At 54.1% G+C, this 18,246-nt stretch overlaps 1 protein-coding gene across 3 annotated transcripts in view; it reads left to right on the top strand.

The window, feature by feature from the left end:
• Positions 1 to 18,246, top strand: part of PXN (paxillin) — a 43,187-nt gene that overhangs the window by 6,110 nt on the left and 18,831 nt on the right. Inside the window, exon 1 of one of the 3 annotated variants that reach the window (XM_061385002.1) lies at positions 7,732 to 8,305. The exons of the other annotated variants lie outside the window; for them this stretch is intronic. The gene's annotated coding sequence lies outside the window, so the exon portion shown is untranslated. Of the gene's footprint in view, positions 1 to 7,731; positions 8,306 to 18,246 lie in introns of those variants that run through there. 3 annotated transcript variants of the gene reach the window in all.

The following is an 18,246-nucleotide window of genomic DNA, read 5'->3' as shown; positions in this document are numbered from 1 at the left end:
CTTTTCCACAGCGGGCTCGTAGTCATTCCATCAGGGATGGGCATCAGTTGCCTACCTGTGATTGACCCGAGTGACTCTTGGCCTCCTGTAACTCTGACGCAGGTGGTAGAAAGACCAGGTGGGTAGAGACAGGAGCCATGCAGGCCTGGCATGGGAGTGACTGGTGATGCCGCCGGGGATGGGGACGCACAGTGACCCATGCAGGAGAAAGGACAGGGCCCAGCAGAGACAATGAGCATCGCTGGTGTGGAGGGAGCCTCTGGGGTTATTCTGAGTGTAGCGATGTGAACCAGACTGTGGTCCAGGCAAGCAAGATACCGGGCCCCAGTGGGATTTGGGAAGGGATGGCCTGGGTGGGATGCAGAGAGCTGCCTCTGGGCAGCTGGAGCCTGGGAGGAGGGGATGACATGCCTTGCGCTTCACATCAGGAGAACCTCTTATCTGTGGCCAAAGGAACACCATAGCCGGTGGGCAGTGGAGGCCGGAGTGGCCCCAGGCTCTTGCTTGCAGCCCCTCTTGGCCATTCGATTCTCCAGACTTGAGGCTCCCGCTCCTGGCATCCCCACTCCCAGGGCCCTCCTGTCTCGCTTTCTGCCGACTCCAAAGCTTGTCCGCCGGGCCTCCCATCTCTGTGGGAGAAACAGCCGGATTCCCACACCAGTGGCCCCCTTGGCTCAGACGGCCCCTGGTGCCCACTAGAAGCATTTAGCAGCCCGTCAGCCCTCCTTAGGGGAGTGCCTCACATGAGGGTCTTCTCTGAGCCTCACATCTGTCTGTCTGTCCCCAAGCAAGGACTCCGAGGCTGGCTGCTGGGTCCTGATCACGGGGTCATCCTATGGAGGTCTCAGAGCCGCGTGTCCGACCTGACCGCCTGTTCGAGGAGCAGAATGACGTGTGTTTTATGGGCGGGGTGGGGGGATGGGGAGGGGTGGTGCTGGGAGGAAGCTTTATGTAATTCTTGGCTGGGACTCAGGTAATTGTTTTAATGAAATGGAATGCAGCTTATTCAGAATGCGCTTGGCAGAAACAGCCATGTTCTGTTCTGTGTTCTCGTTGGGGAGAGCGAGTCACACACTCGAGGAGGCCGATTGGGAAGAGAGTGGAGCCTGGGGTGAGCGTGAGCAAGGTGGGCGGAGGCCTCTGGGGATCTCTCCCTTCACAGCGAGGATCCTCGGCCGGCTGGACTCTTCCCCTGGATACCGATCCGGGTGCCTTTCTGAACGGATGCTTCTTGCAACAACAGCAAGACCCTGTTACAGCAAGCGGGCTGTAAACTGAGCCTGAGGCTGCCTCCCTGGTTGTTGGGAGGCCAAGTGACGTGGGCGTGGGAGTGCTCCCACACAGGCGACAGACCCTCCGAGACATCTGTCTGTTATTCACTGTACCCCCTCCTTCCCACCTCAACACCTCCCATAACTCCCTGGCCTCCCCCGCCCCCCTGCCCCCCCAGCATCTCCCATCAGTGTCAACATCCGTGCCTGGATGTGACCTATCCATAGATACACCTGGATCCGCTTTCCTTCTGGTTTCTTCCCCCTGACCCTGTTTGTCCTTCCTAACTTCTTTTTTTCTTCTTTAATTTTTCTCTTGGACACACCCTGTGGCATATGGGACCTCAGTTCCCCAACCAGAGATCAAACCCACACCCTGTGCATTGGAAAGCAGAGTCTTAACCACTGGACCTCTTGAGAAATCCCCCTCCTGACTTATTTAGTTTCCTCCTTGTCCTGTTTTCAATGCAGCCTGGGCCATTCTTCCACGTTTTTCTCTTTGGCTGAGAACACGTCCCACTCTGTAGCAGCCATATTTCCCCCTCTCTTCCTTAAATTCTGCTTCTCTGAAGATCCCCCATTCTCTGAAGAACCACCCTCTGCCCACCCCCCACTTCCTTCCCCACCTCCTTCTCTGATCCCTTTTTGGGGGAACACCAGTGCATTTTTGCGAAGGCTTTTTCTGGGCCCCCTGTTTCTCTCCTATGTATCCAGGTCAGTTTATCTACTTGCGTGACCTGTTTTATCACTTGAATGCTGGTGATGCCTAAATTTATATTTCCACCCCTGACGTGGATTCTATTGTCCAGATTCTTCCGGTCTGCAAGCCAGCAAAGATCCAACTCATTTCCTTCTCACTCTCTTCGCTCCCTCAGTCTATTGTCCGCTCTGTTTTTGTCCCCTCCCTTCTCTTGACCTGGGTTAAACTGTTTCTGCAACATTTTACAGTTTGGAAAACATGTTTATGTGCTCCATCATCATTGATGATTCTGACAGAAGCCCTTTGGGGTAAGCGGTGGTTTCCCCATTTTACAAATGAGGAAGCTAAACTGCAGCTCGGGGCACAGAGGAAGTGGACACTCCCAAGTGTCACCGCAGATAATGTTGCGAGAGTTTGGTCCCAGGTCTTCGAGCGCCCCAGCCGGTTCTCTTTTTGGTTCTTCAATGCTGGAAGCCTGAAGGTAGGGATGGGAAGTCACAGGGTGCCTGTGGCCTGCAGACCCGTGTCACTTGGCCTTCATGGTATTTAAATATATTCAGAATTAGACCCCAGCATTGAAAGTATCAGGAGATGGCACCTCAAAACCCATAGGCTATTTTTTTTTTTTTTGGAAACTCAAAAGTTGGCAACACTGGATGCCCATCCTCCGTGGCACCCGTGGGTTGAACTTGACAGCTCGGCTCTCACAGCGGCTTTCTCTGTTGCCTGTAGCAGGCCTGCTTTGAAAAGTTCTAAAAATGCTCTCTCTTTTTAAAAAAATTTTATTTATTTATTTCTGACTGCCCTGAGTTTTTGTTGCTGCTCTCTATCTTTCTCTAGTCGCGGTGGCGTCTCTCGTTGCAGAGCATGGGCTCTAACATGCATGCTTCAGTAGCTGCAGCTCACGGGCTCAGTTGCCCTGTGGCATGTGGGATCTTCCCTAGACCAGGGATCAAACCTGTATCCCCTACATTGGCAGGCAGATTCTGAACCACTCGACCACCAGGGAAGTCCCTAAAAACGCTCTCTTCCTGCCCTCCATTTATGGCAAACACGCAGTTGCCAAATCTAGGGGATTTCTTAAACTCCATTCTGTGACTTAGATCTGACTTCTCACCACTCTAAGCGCTTAGCTCTGCCTGGGGTCTGGACCCTTGTCCATGTGGCAGAAAATAACCCCCTGACTTGTCCGTCTCCTTTCTTTCTCTTTAAGGTCTCAGTTGCAGGCACTTTTTTAGGAAAGTTTTTTTTTTTTCCTTTCCAGTTAAAACTAGCCAACCTCTTGACCCTCCCACTTTCCTGTAACTTCACAGATCTGTGCCCATTGGGCTTTTCCCCTTGTGTTTCCCCCTCTGCCCTGTAAACCCCTCGAAGACAGGGATCTCACCTGCGGTTCAAGTGTCCCTAACCTCCAAATGTGGCTCAGTTCTTTCTGTGGTTGCCTAATGAGTTTTTTTTTTTTTTAAGTTTTTATTGTTGTTGTTATGTGAGCCATTTTTAAAGTCTTCATTGAATTTGTTGCAGTATTGCTTCTGTTTTATGTTTTGGTCGTTTGGCCACGAAGCATGTGGGATCTTAGCCCCCCGACCAGGCTGCCTGCCTGCAAACCCATGCTGCCTGCCCTAGAAGGCGAAACCTTCCTTAACCACTGGACTGCCAGGGAAGGCCCACCCTATTAAGTATTTAACAATGGTCGATGATGAAATGGGTTTGAACTGCGGACCCCCACCAAGACGCTGATCCCCCATCGAAACACTGCCTCCGCTGGAGAATCAGCGTGAAGCCCTCTGGGTTTCAAGCAGGTGGGGAGGCCACCTGGAGCCCCAGGGCAGAACACAGGGTCCCCCATCAGCCTCTCGTCTCCCCGCTCTGTATCCATGCTGCCACTCGCCAACTGCGTGACCTGGACAGGTCACCTGATACCCTGAGCGTCAGTCCCCTCATCTGTGAAACAGGTGCATTTCCTGAAATGTGGTAAGGTGCTCAATAAATGGTAACGATGGTTCTTTTTCATCCATGGAATAATCTAGTCGTGGGTCACGGGCAGGGCGGGGTTCAGCTTTCTCTGTTACTTTTCCGCCTGCTTTCACAGCCTGCTGCCGGTGTCCGCTGTGGCCTAGGAGGTGGCATTCAGAGCTCTGGACGGCCATTCAGCCAGGGCCTGGAGGAGGAACCCTGAGTTCTGTTAGCTCCCTTGGCGATGTGATCGGAGGACCAGTCGTGGCCCTGTGGGGTGACTAATGCACGTTTGGGGCTCTGCAAATGAAATGGTCAGTCCTAGTGCTGGTGGCATTAGGTTGGGTTTGGTTATATGACGTCTCACTTCCCCGAGCCTCTTTGGTGGCTTTGAGGAGGAAGCGGTGGGGAGGAGGTTGTTTGGTGGCTTGGTTTATCCTGATTGCTCATGTAAGGCGAAAATTTGAGAGCCGCTCTGAGGTCAGCCCTGGGCTTCTCCTGGAACTCGCAGGCCGTACGCTGGCCAAGGCAGGCCATGAAAGATGCTCAGTAGCATCTACAAGGCCTCCCACAATGGGTCCAGGCCAGTGAGGCTCCTAGTAGCAGTAGAACAGGAGAGTTTCTGGGCTGGAAACTGTGGCTTTTGTCAGTGGAGTGGGCTTAGTTCCTGGGCTGCCCCCTGCCTGCCTTTCTACCCTTTTAGGGGCAGTTGATATGTTGGATCAGCACCGGGCCCCCCTCATTTGGGGTGTGGAGCGGCTCAGAGAGTCCTGGACAGGCTTTTTCCTTGCCCTCTGTTTCCAGGAACATTCCTCCTCTTTGGGTGGAAATGGGTGTGTCCCACACAGCCTGTACTTGGTCTCCTCCGGATTCACCGTGTGTCCCGTGGACTCCCAGCCCTGCTGGCCGGCCTGGGAGGGTTCTCAGTGTGGTTGAGCTGCAGGACAGCCAAATCGGGCTGGCCCCTCTGGGGCGGGTGTGAAGGAAGAGCAACCACAGCACCTGGAAAATGACGCTCGTGCCTCGGGGTCACGACCTGGTTCCTCCCCCACCCCTGGCCTACTTGGTCACCTGCTGCTCATCTTGGAAAGTCTTCTGTTCCCACAAGTGGACCTGTAGTTTTCTCACCATCTGGCGGAGCGCCAGCCTAGCTACATCTTGGGGGCAAGGGAGCTGCTGAGCTCGGTGGCCTTGCTTCCTCCCTGTCTCAACCCCTCAGGTGGCTTCTTCTGATGTGTCTTGAACTTTCAAGAGTCCTCACCCCTGCTTTGTCTGGAGAGCTGCACCGGAAGTTTTTTTTTTTGGCCTGGTGTGCTGATGCCACAAGCAAGCTGGGGGTCACCTGGAGGCGGTTGTCACGCTCCCTGTGATCCCTTGTGGTCAGCTGTCCCTAAACATCCTGTTTGCACCCTTAGTGCGGCGGGAACACCGGCCTGGAACCAGCTGTTATCTGTTTGCCTGGCCTCGGGCAGAGGCGTGGGCCCGGGGGTGTCACAGCTGGTCTGCCTCTGGGGGACCCTGGGCTGTGTGGTCCAGGGCTGTTGATGGCGTGGCTGGTGGCAGCTCCTTTCCTTGTCACCAGCCTGGGCTTTGTCCCAGCTCTGCCCTTTCTCTCCTCGCTGCTTCTACTGCCTGTGAAAGTTTTTCTTCCAAATCTTCTGCTGGGCGTGACCAGTGGCCACTCCCTTCCCTGTGGTTCTGGGCCGATTCAGTCTTCCTTAGACTCCTGGACTTGTAGAGTGGAAGGGGCCTTCGGATGTCACCCACTCCCGTGGTTGGGGTTTTCTGCCCGTTACTTCTTCCATCGGAGCTGCTCACTTTGTTTATATATTGAGCTTCCATTGGAGGCTGCAATCGCAAAAGGGGTTTTGTGGTTTTTCAAAAATTTGAAAATAAGAACATAAAAACATTGGAAAATGACTTATGAGGTTCAGCCCACCTGTTTTACAGAGTGACAGGCTGAAGTTCTCCAAGGAGAAAGCACTTGCCTAGGACACTTAGTAGCAGAACAAGGCTGTGTTTTTGTTTTTTTTTCCCCTCTCTTTCTAGCCCTTTTTTGGGGGTGTATCTGGGGTCCTAGTCTTCTTTCTAGAACCACACACTTGCCACAGTGTGGCCTCAGGCCTTGTTTTCTTCTAGAGATCTTTCTAATGTCATTATGTGTCTGATACTGTTACTTGTAAAAGTTCTTGTGTCAGAGGAGATACATACTTATTGTAAAACAAAAAAAGAGGAAGGTACAGAAGTGAAAGTCCTTCCTTCATCCCCCTCCAGGATTAACTTGTTAACGGTTTGGTGTGTATCTTACCCACCCATGTTGTATATATTTATAAATATATAGGCATGCATGTAATATACATATTCTTCATTTTTTTAAAAGCCCAGGTGAAAAAAAAAAAAAAAGCCCAGGTGAAAATCACATAACATAAAATTAACCACTTTAAGGTGTATACCTTAAATTCAGTGGTATTTAGTACATTTAGTACAAGTTGGAGAAGGTGATGGCACCCCACTCCAAAACTCTTGCCTGGAAAATCCCGTGGACGGAGGAGCCTGGAAGATTGCAGTCCATGGGGTCGCTGAGGGTCGGACACGACTGAGCGACTTCATTTTCACTTTTCACTTTCATGCATTGAAGAAGGAAATGGCAACCCACTCCAGTGTTCTTGCCTGGAGAATCCCAGGGACGGGGGAGCCTGGTGGGCTGCCGTCTATGGGGTCGCACAAAGTCGGACACGACTGAAGCGACTTAGCAGCAGCAGTACGAGTTGTGTAGCCATTGCCTCTGTTCAGTTCAGAACATTTTCATCATCACCAAAGGAGTGCCCGTACCTTTTTTTTTTTTTTTAATTTATTTATTTGGCTGCGCGGTCTTAGTTGCGGTATGTGGGATCTAGTTCCCTGACTAGGGATCAAACCTGAGCCCCCTGCATCTCTGGAGCATGGAGTCTTAGCCGCTGGACCACCAGGGAAGGCCTTTGGGTTATTTTCCAGTTAGAGAGTCGAATTCTCCAGCTATGATTGTGGATTTATCTTTTTTTTTTTCATTTCTGTCAATTTTAGCTTCATCTAGTTTGAAGCTCAGTTATTGGATATATGTGTGTTTAAGACTATTAAATGTTCATGACAAATTGACCTTTTATCATCACAGAGGGTCTTTATTTCTAATAATATTCCTGTCTGGAAGTCCATGTTGTCTGGTATTAACGGAACCACTCCAACTTTCTTGATGTTAGTATGAGTGTGGTATCTTTTGCCTGATCATTTTATAAATGTCCTATTTCAAATCTTGCATTTTTATCCAGTCTGACAATCTCTACTTTTTAACTGTGAGCGTATAGACCTTCTAACATGTAAAGTAATTATTTGCATGATTGGGTGTAAGTCCGCGATCTTGCCTCTTGTTTTGTGTTTCTACCATTTGTTCTTGTTTTTTTTTTTTAATGTTTATTTTTTAAATTTTTGGCTGTGCTGGGTCTTCGTTGCTGCGTGGGCTTTTCTCTAGTTGCAGCAAGCAGGGGCTCCCTCTCTAGTTGCGATCCTTGAGCTGCTCGTTGCAGTGGCTTCTTGTTGCTGAGCACAGGCTCCAGGTCTTGTGGGCTTCAGTAGTTGTGGCTCTTGGGCTCTAGAGTGCGGGCTCAATATTCGTAGTGCACGGGCTTAAGTGCCCTGCGGCATGTGGAATCTTCCCGGATCAGGGATCGACCTCCTGTCTCCTGCATCCGGAGGTGGATTCTTTCCCACTGAGCCACTTGGGAAGTCCCTCTACTATTTTTCTGAATTCTTCTTTTCTTGCCTCCTTTTGGATTTGTTGAGTATATCAAGTTCAAAGAAATTAACAAAAATGTTTGCAAAACCTTATCTTTTCCCTCTCCCCTCTCTTTCAGTTTCTCTTCCAAAAAACTGTCGTCTTTTCTCTTTCGCTGGCAAGTTGCCCCCGCCTGCGAGGCTTCCCTCTGCATCGCTAATCCTTGCGTGCTTTTTTGGCTGTCTCATCTGTGCTGGGTGGTGATAATCAATGATGCTATCAGCTGCCCCAGCTACAGAGCCCCATGGCTGGTGTTGCTAACACATTCCAGTGGCCCAGGGTTTAGAAAATCAGCACATTCCAGCTCCTGTCTCCTCCTGCCTCCTCTGTTCCCCGGGAAGAGGTGTGACAGACAGGAGCAGGTCCGCAGGACACCGAGGCTGCGGTCCTCCCTGTTCCTCCCCGCCCTCCTCCTCCCCCGCCCTCCAGCGCCAAGTGAAAGTACCCACCCGCCCCAGGGCCGAGCTGCCCCGGGTACCAGCTTCCCCCCAGGCCAGCTGCCTCTGCCGGCCAGCCCCCACTCCCGACTTGCTCTCCTCCACCCACAGAGGAAGCCAGACTGGCCACACAGTGAGTTGAAGCCTTAAGTACCCACCAGGGGCTGCTGTGCTCAGGCCACAGAGTCCTGTGCGGTGCTCCTTTGATTTTCTTTCTTTTTTTTCTTTAAAGGGCAGGAGCGGTGCCGGTTTGGGAGGGGTGGTGGTAACTAGATCCCAGTAGAGGGCGATTTCCTGGGATGGAAGAGGAGGAAGGGCTGGGGCCCTGCTGCTTGTGCAGGCCACCCTCCCCCACCCCACATTGTGCTTGGCGGGTCATGAGCGCTCACCAAAGCCAGGAGTGGCATGGAGTGCGGGGGTGAGCAAGTCTTGGTGATGGATGGGCTTGGCATGGCTCTGCTGGAGGCAAGGAGGTAAAGATGGATGGAGACAGCCCACCTGCCCTCGATAAACTGGGAAACTGTCACAGACTGGTGGGACCAAGGCACTCCGGCTCACAGTTTCTGCCAGTTTGATGCGTGCTCCCTTAGGGGATGTGCACGGTGCTTTGGGAGCTCAAAGGAGAGGGGCTTGGAATTCTATGCCGGGGATGTAGTCATGGAGGGCTTCTTGGAGGAAATGGTACCCTAAACTCACTCTTTGATGTGGTTTATTTATTTACTTATTTTATATTTCTTTAAAAAAATTATTTCATCATTCTCATTGCTGTTTCTATTTTTTGGCTGTGCCATGTGGGATCTTAGTTCCCCAATCAGAGATCGAACTGGTGCCCCCTGCACTGGAAGCACAGAGTCCTAACCATTGGACCATCGTGGAAGTCCCTAATGTGTGTTTTTTTTAACTGGAGTCTTGACTTTTAGAAAAGCCCCAAGCTTTCATTGTTTATATAAATCACAAGGATTTCTATAATAAGATATGGAAATCTCTTACAGAAGTGCTGTAAGACTTGTTCCTTGTGGGGTACCCATCCCTGAATAAGTGTTGTTTTCTCTCAACAGCATCACCCATGAAGTGTATTTTGACTTTCTTTTTTAACGTTTCAAAGGAAAACGACAGACTGCCTTAACTTATGTGCGCTTCCTCATTGTAAATAGGCTTGCTTCCTGTCTGGATATTTTTGTGCCTCCGTGTTCTACTCATTAACTACTTTTGAAGTTTTAATCTATATTATTTCTACTTTGTTTTGTGTACAAGGGGGAAAATGAAAAAGCTGGAATCCCCTCACCTCCCAAAATGCTTATTTTCCATACTAAGATTTGGGAAGTTCTGACAAAAGAGGCATTCCCCCGCCCCCTCCCCAGCATAAAAACCATGCATTCCTTTTTGTTTAGGTAGGCAGGGTGGATCCTCTTTATCCTCGGGTTGCGGAAGAGGAAACTGAAGTCTTGAGGAGTCTCAGGGGATTTATTGTGGTAAAGAAGACAGGAGGGTGGTCTAGGCAGCTGGTGCTGTGAGTGCAAAGGCCCAGAGGGAGGAGGCTTTCTGTGTGTGATGATGAATTCATGGGCTCTGCTTTGGCACTGTGTGTCATCCCAGTTGGATCTTACAGGCTCATCAAACTCAGCCTTGAGCCACGAGGCCACCACTGACAGCCGCTAACCTTTGGTTCCTTGGTGGAATGACCTTTTTGGGTGGCCTCAGTATGGCAGTTGGAATGAGGCCGATCTCTGGGACACCCAGTCAGGTGTAGAGCCTCCGTTGGGGCAAATTCTTTCCCGGGCTCAGCCGGGGTGGAGCCCAGGGCCCTTTTTGAAGGGCTTTTCCACAGGAGCGTGGGACCTGAGATTTCAGTGTCCCGGGCCCGCTGGCCCCAGCGGTGAGCCCATGTGCTTGTGTGACAGGAAGGACCTGGTTCCTGTGATAACACACCGGATCTGGCCCCTCTTCCGGAAGGGAGCCATTGAGGGGATGGAGCTGGCTCTTATTTGGATCCCAGGGCTGGACTTGGGGAGCAGGGCAAGGGAGGGGTGAGCACCCCGAGAATTCCCCAAGCCAGCTGCATGCAGTGCACGGCCTCCCCACACCCAGCTAGAGCACACAGGCGTGCCTTTTCCCAAACCTCTGCTTCCTGGGCCCTGGAGAGATTCAGAGGCAGCTTGGCCAGGGGAAAAGAAAGACCTGGGGCTCGGTAGCCCCGTGGCTCTGCCTGTCCTAAGTCGTCACCTGTCCCCGTCACCCTGACCCTCCTGTGCGCCTTCCTCCCCATGGCCCTGCCCCCGCACCAACCTGCCCTGTTTCATCTGGTGGATGGCCCGTCCGCCTGCAGGAAACAAATGTGGGAGGCAGCCTGTCCTCTTTGCTCACAGCCGCTCAGTTACCAGGTCGCCTGGATTTCGCATACTTTTATTTAGAGCATTGAGGCTCCTGGCTGCCTCGGGTGCGCCCCGCCTCCCTCAGGGCTCCCCTGCACACGCTGATGTACCAGCACAAGCCTGGTCCTGTCGATCCCCCCGCCCTGCCGTCTGCCCCGGTACGTCCAGACTCCACAGCACCTCCTGCTCCCCTCTCTCCCCAAGCTGGGACTTGCACACTGAGCTCCAGCCCCCTCTGTCTGCCTGGCTGCGTCTCACCTCTGCCTCTGTTCCTCCCTGTGTCTGGGAAGGAAAAAGCCCTGCTCCTTCCTCTCGGCCCCGGTTATGACGGTCTCCCACTCAGTCCTCTGTGGGGACAGACGCTGTCATGTTTTGGCCGTGCCGCCCAGCATGCAGAACCTTAGCTCCCTGACCAGGGATCGAACCTGCACCCCCTGCAGTGGAAGCACGGAGTCTGAACCGCTGGACCAGCAGGCAAGTCCCAGGCACTGTACTTCTGTCACCTCTGTGCCCAGCGTGGTGTTTCTAGACACTTGTCAGGGCCACCAGAGGTGAAGGTGAGGCGGCTCCCAGGGAGAGGGATGGAAGGACAGGAGGAGGCGTGTTCTGAGGAAACCCCCTCCCACCCCTGTGATATTACAGGCTGTTTTCAGACCCAGTCTACAGATGTGGGGACTGAGCTCAAAGAGGTGCAGTGCCAGCAGGTGACAGAGTCAGGACTTAAGGACCGGAGTTGTTCAGCTACAAAACTCACACTGCATTCTTGTGGCAAACTCACGTACTCGCTGAGGCCGGTGGGTGTTATGAATGAGTGGAGTAGGCCCAAAGGAAGGGTGCTGGATTCCAAGAGACAGCCAGTGGCGGCCCTGAAGGAAAGTGGACGTGAGCTGCTAGCTCTTGTGACCCCTCCCCGGAAGCCAGACATTTTGGCTTTCATGTGAAACCTCTCAGTTTCTTAAGGCTAACTCAGATTTCTTTAAAAAGCACAAACAGGGACTTCCCTGGCGGTCCAGTGTTTGGGGCTTTGTGTTTCCTCCGCAGGCAGCACGGGTTCAATCCCTGCTCAGGGCACTAAGATCCCACAGTGGAAGGAAAAAAAGCACAGAAAAGCACAAACACATCCAGGGCCTTATGTGGCCCGCTGCAGCCTACATGCCTTGGGCCGGTGGTCTCTGCCATGTTCTCTGTTGCCTCATTGAACCTGCGCCCACCTTCCCCTGGTCCTGTTGCCTCTAGAGTTTTCTCCAGAAGGAGAAGAATCAGAGTTCCTGACTTAAAAAAGCTGTTGCAAGATTATCTGGGCCAACCCTTAGCCATTTATGTTTCCTGTTTCACCAAAAAGATAGGTAGGTGCAGACAAGTAAGGCCCTGTGAAATCAGAGTCTGTGCTCCCCGGCCGGAGCCGCTGGACTCAGCCCTGCCGCCCCACCCGCAGCGGCCGTGGGCACCTCCTCCCGCCTGCCACTGTCTGCCACCACACACGGAGCTGCCGGTGGCGCTTAGGAGGGCACCGGCCCTGGGATCTTGCCTCAGAGGACCCGGACGTCGGGCGAGGGCGCCAGGGCTGCGCTCTGAGCCTGACTGTTGAAGTTTGTGTCTTCCACGTGGAAACGGGCGTCCTTATTCACAGCCAGTGACAGCTGACTCCTCTCATCCCAGCTCCTGTCTCAGCTGGGTGTGGGGTGGGACAGCGGAGTGGGGTCAGGCACCCCTTCTACTTATAGGCAACCCCCCCACCTCACCCCGATTTCCTGCCAGGGAGGGTTTCCAAAGAGGAAGACGTCACAGTTCAGGGTACAGTAGGAGGGGTGGATGTGGACAAAGAGTTGCAGTTATTTTTTTGCGTGTGTGTAATTTTCCTTTTTTTATTGAGGTATGGTTACTTTACAGCGTTTCAGGTATATAGCAAAGTGATTTAGTTATATATTCTTTTTCAGGTTCATTTCCATTATAGGTTATTACAAGATACTGGACATAGTTCCCCTGTACCATACAGTGTGTGCTCAGTTGGTCAGTCGTGTCCGTCTCTTTGCGACCCTACGGACTGTAGGCTGCCAGGCTCCACTGTCCATGGGATTTCCCAGGCAAGAATACTGGAGTGGATTGCCATTCCCTTTTCCAGGGGGTCCTTTTTAATTCCTTTTATATTATAGCGGTGTGGATCTGTTCACCCCAGACTTATCCCTCCCCCGCTTTCTCCTGTGGTAACCATGCGGAGACCCGCGTTTTTGAAAAGGAGAAACAGGCGGTGTTAAAGAGGGCTGGAGCGGCTGTGCTTGATCAGCGTGCCGCCTTCCTGGGTGGCCACTTCTTTTCTGGATGCAGTGGCAGGCAGGAGGAGAGGCAGCAGCCCCAGCTGGCAGTTCTGTCCAGATCGAAGGTTGCCTAGTTGACCACAGGGCTCCCGTTTCCCATGTAGTTGTTCAGGGGCAGGGGCACAGCAGTTCTTGTCCTGTGCATTCTCAGCAAGTTGAGACCAGCCTCATCCAGGGCAGCTGTGTGTGGCCAATGCCGCCCCCCCCAACACCCCCCCCCCCCACACGCACGCACGCACGCAGTGCACAGCACCTGACTAGGCTGAGTGCACAATGAGAGATCCAGTGGTCCTGGCTTGAGCTGCCCCCTGCTCCGCCTTGGGTGGCCCCTCGGCCCCCTCAGAATCAGAAAGCATTCTCTGTAAACCGCAGAACCTAGCATCCTGTGGAATGAATGATAGAAATGGTCTCCCTGAACCATCACCCCCAAAAGAGACAGTCTCTAACTTCCAAACAAAATTCTGGAAAACTCAGGTGTGAGGACATTTGGGGTCTTCCTTTGTGATGTTTCAGGGCGTTACAGTTCACGCCTACTCTTGTCACCTCTCCTGGCTCTGCTGGGTTGGGTTCCCAGAGCCCCAGATGTCTCCACTAAAATCCAAACCAGGGCTGAGATGGATCCTCCCCACCATTCATCTTCTCATGTCACCAGCTGGGCATGATCGAGGGAGGCCAGCCTCGCCAAGCCAAGCAGAGCCCTGGGACCCTGTTTCATGATCTCCGGGGCACAGATGTCCCTGATCAATTCTCCTGTGAGACCTGTCATCTGCTTGGCTCCCTGCCTCTGCTCTGGGGTTTCTTGCTGGTGGACCACAGGGTCTTCTCGCCCGTCCTCCTCCTCTGTTCCTTGATGCCCCTACATGTGAGCCCTTCCAGCGAGACCGACAGTCCACAGCAGTCCCTCCCTCCCTGAGAAGGACCCTCAGCAAAATCTTTGCCTCCTTTTTCACTCTCGCGGTTTCGCAGTGTGACTCTGGTTAGGCAACACCGTTGAGGACCGCGGCCTCCATCCTCTCCCTCCCTGTCCAGGAAGAGGCTGGTTTCCCAGCTTGGAGAGTGGGCAAGGATCTGGGCTTCCAGAGAAATCTGCCCTGTCCTCAGGGCCGTGGCTGAAGGCATCTCTCCTCTGTAGATGAGCGATGCCAGAGGGACTGGGACAAGACCGGGGACTCCTCCCTTCCTAGGGAGGTTCCAACAGGCAGTCAGCTGGCCCGAGAATTTTGTCTTGCCCCAGACCAAGTAGATGGCTTTCAAACTGGTGAGACTGTTGGAAAACCAGGGCTGGATGGCATAGATACTTCTAGGGAAACGAAAGTGTCATTGAGGTCACTTGGGGGCCAGTTGGCCCTGGCTCTTTCTTGGCCCATCTGCCCCTTCGTCTTTGCTCTTGACTTTCTCAGATAGTGGTTCCAACTGTGCTTTGCAGCGTCACACCCTCCAGATGACACTCATGGCAGATAAGGATCATGAGCTGCCCATCCTTCTTCTGGAGGGTGCTGCCTGGGGTTCCGAGCCCCTCCCAGCCCTTTCTCGCCCTCAAGAAATCATGTTGGGACACATGTGGGTGGGGCCAACGGTCGCAAACTCGCTGCCAGTGTATTCTCAAAAAGTAACAGCAAGAAAGTAGCAAGTGTCCGCGATCTGTGATCCTGAGCTGTGGACAGTTGGTGGCACGCCTCAGGCTGATCGATCCCCCATTACGCGAGAGATTCTTTGTCCCTCTTTCAGTTGGCTGTTTGGTGCCTTCAGAGGAGCCCTGCCTGCCTGCCTGTCTCCCGATGATTCTCCTGCTTCCTGTCCCTGCTTCTGGTGGAGGCTGGGGAGCCTCTGATCTCTCTGAGCCCCGGGCCCCTCCCTCTGTCCAGATGAGAAGAGGGTGGAGGTCAGCGCCCGCCCCGGAGGTAGCCCCATCTTGGGTCATGATGTTCCAGTGGGCTAGTGGGTATGGCACGGCGATGGTGGTGGGGGGAACACTCTTGCAAGTAGACAACCCCCCCCCAGCCCCCAGGCAACAAGTTAGAACAGGGTGCTCCCTGTGCCACACCGAGGGGCTCACCTGTAGCTCAGGAGCCTGCTCCAGGAGGGAGAGACAAGAAGGGAGGCCCAGAGCACAGGCTCCAGCAGGGGTGGGGGTGGAGGGGCACCTCAGTGGCCAGGCTTCTTGGATGGCTTCAGGGGCACTGGAGACGGGCACTTCGGAGAGTGGTTACAGGCAGAAGGAGGGACAGCTGACTGCGCTGTTCCCCTCCCGGTGGGGTGTTACAGCAAGACTGAGGGTGAGCTCTGTGGCCAGGCAGAGCTGTCCCCGAGGGGGTGGCGACTCCGCCAGGCCGCCTGCTGTACTCCTCAGATGTCTCCGCGGCTCCTTGTCCTGCTCCGTCCTCTGCCCGTGCCTGGGGGCAGCCCTGGCTTTGGGTTCCCTCGGGGCACTCGGCAGGCTTTGAGCCTCGGTGGCAGGGGAAGGGGCCGCCCTGCCCTGGGCTCCTCCAGTTGTCCCAGTTCCAGGTTCAAAGTCACAGGGCTTTCAGCCCGCAGCAGCCTGGGGGCGGGGCCGCGAAGCTCTGAAGCTTCTCCCCCGGGACCTCTGTCCTTGCCCGGGAGTGAGTCGGAGGCTCCTGGGCTCAGCTGATGTTCTCCGAGGAGGACTTGGAATGAACCCGAGGCACGGAGGGATGAGGTCAGTGGTTTTGCTCGGCAAGGAGGCCCAAGTCAGTGACAGACCTGTCACAGCTCCCGGGATTCCTGGCCACAGTCCCCGGCTCCGCCTCGTCCCCTCCCGTCCGTCCTCAGAGCGGGGCCTCGAGTTTCTTTCCTTAGTGTCTCCTCCTGTCCCAGCGGGGGTTTCTTTCCTGAGTGTCTCCTCCTGTCCCAGCGGGACGCCCAGGAGGTTCTCCCCCTGTGGGTGGCTTTCGTATACTGATTGATTTCATTGATTCCTTACCCTGCACTCTGTGAGGTGTCTGAGCAACTAAAACCCAGAATTGCCACTGGGAGCAGGCTGAGAGCGCTGTGGATTTGAACGTGCCCCTCCGCTGCCCCTCTGTACTTGGAGGCCCATTCTGTCCACTGAGCCACACTGCCATGTGGGCTGGGATGCCAGGAGGGGGCTTCAGAGAGCTGTGTGGTCAGCAGCCCAGCTCCCAGCACCCCGTGGGCAGCCACGTCTATGGTTTAGACAGGATGACTCCACGGGCTGCTTAAATGTCTCCTGAGCCCTCAGCACGAGCACGTGCAGAAGGGCGCTTTGACACCTCAGTTTTTAATCTCATGGTCCATCGGCATCGGACTCTGGAAGAGTAGCCTTTTCTAGCAGTTTAATTTATATGTTGGTCGCACAGGGTCTTCACTGCTGTGTGCACAGGCTTTCTCTTATTGCGCGAGTGGGGACAGCTCTTGGTTGCGGTGTGTGGGCTTCTTGTGGCAGTGGCGTCTCTTGTTGCGGAGCACGGGCTCTGGGCACATGGGCTTCAGTAGTTGCAGCACGTGGGCTCAGTAATCGTGGCATGAGGGCTGAGTTGCTCCGAGGCACGTGGAATCTTCTCGGCCCAGGGATTGAACCCATGTCCTCTGCATCGGCAGGCAGATTCCTATCCACTGTACAGTGGCCCTTTAATTCAAGGCAGTGGTCTCAGTTTCTGCTCCTGAGTCAGTTTGATCCTGAGAAGGTGTTCCGGGTTTACCCCCAGCTGGCTCCTGTATCCTGGGCCTCCACGTGCCCCCTGGGGGTATGGACATCCCTGTGGGTGGTGGCGGTGGGGGTATATGTTCAGTATTGTGAATAAAGGCACACGGATGGGGAGATGGAAGAGGGGCCCAGTTTGGCTGCAGAGGCAGGTGGCGGTGAGCAGGCCGAGGAGGAGGTAAAGGCTGATCGGGACTGTATTCTAAGAGGCTCAAGGCCAGAATGCCAGCCCTGGGGGTTCCGATCTCACCCTGCAGGCAGAGAGGGTCATCAGTGGCTGGGCACCGTGAGTCCCCCTTGCTTGACACACACTTAGTTACCACCCGAGAGGCTCACGAAGGGCCATGTGCTGTGGATCTGCGGAGCAGAAAGGAGGTTCCTGCCCTCAGAGGGCGAGCTGTCTAGTGGATGCATACGCAAGGGTGGGATTATCAAGAAGTTCACATGCTGGCCTCTTCTGCAAGGGTTAGAGTCGGGGAATGCAGGGCAGGGGGTTGCCGGTGAGTTCGAGAAAGGGCTGAGCATGGATTTGGTTGCCAGTCTTAAATGATTGGCTTCCTGTGATAAAAAGAAAGGGAGGCAAGTAAAGGGAAGAGGGGGGCTTCCCTAGTGTTCCAGTGGTTAAGAATCTGCCTTCCAATGCAGGAGGCGTGGGTTCGATCCCTGGTCAGGGAACTACAATCCTGCATGCCCTGAGTTGCAGCCAAAAAGTGGGGGGGGAAAAAAAAGGGGAGAGGCCCAATGAAGGAAGAACTGATGGTACTTGGTAGTGACATGTGGGGAGTTGGGAAAGGACCTGCAGGCTATCACAGGTGCTACAGGAGAACAGGGAAAGGCTGGGAAGTGGCCCAGCTTCCAGAGATGGGGAAGCAGGGACCTGTGCTGGGGGCCTCCGTGAGCCGTGTTTGTCAGTCAGAACTTGACTGGCCTAGAGTGGGTAACTAGTGCTACGAAATCCACAAACATCGGGAAAAGACTGCAGCTCGTTCCTGGAACACAGGCAAACTTTTGAACTTTCTGTTTGGGTCTCTGTAGGGCGGATGACTCACTGCAGAGCCCCTCCTAACCTCTGTTGATGATCAGCAGGGGTGGGAGGCCCCCGGAGCCGCCCTGCTCTGCAGCAGCCCGACTTGCCTTGAAGAGCCCAGATTGCAGGGGTGGATGGCCTGGCTGTGAAATAGCTGAGAAAAACCCTGGCCTCTGAGCTTCCAAGGTCCGAGGCTGTCTGTCTCACTAGTTGTATGTAAATCCGCATGTCACCCTTTGAAGAAATCACGGGGTGGGCCTGGAGTCGGACCCTAGATGTGACTTTAGAAAAGTCCAGAGTCCCGGGGCACCTGAGGAGGTGGATGAAATCTGACCAATGAAATGTGTCCACGGGGTTGGGCCCCTCTGGGGGAGGGCGGGGCCAGCTGGTGCTGGACCCAGAGATGAGTTATTTACAACAAAAACGAGACTTGGCCGTCCAGGCAGCCTGGACCTGCTGCTGTGCCCGTTGTGGGTGGTGGAGATGTGCAGTGTGTACCTGGGCGGCCTCGCCACCTGTTGCTACTCAGCCTGCTGGAGCCCCCTCAGATGGGGAAGCATGGTGGCCCCCCCAGGGCCGGGTCCCTGAGGGGTGCTCTGCTTGGGTGCCTGGTGCAGACGGGGCCTGGCTCGGTTGGCTTCTGCCTGGAGCTTGGGGTGGCCCCTGGATTTGCCTTTG

This window comes from Bos javanicus, chromosome 17 (genome assembly GCF_032452875.1).
Source record: "Bos javanicus breed banteng chromosome 17, ARS-OSU_banteng_1.0, whole genome shotgun sequence".
In the NCBI taxonomy this organism is placed as follows: Eukaryota; Metazoa; Chordata; class Mammalia; order Artiodactyla; family Bovidae; genus Bos; species Bos javanicus.
Note: the sequence above shows the minus strand (reverse complement) of the source record. Positions and strands in the feature narration are given on the sequence as shown.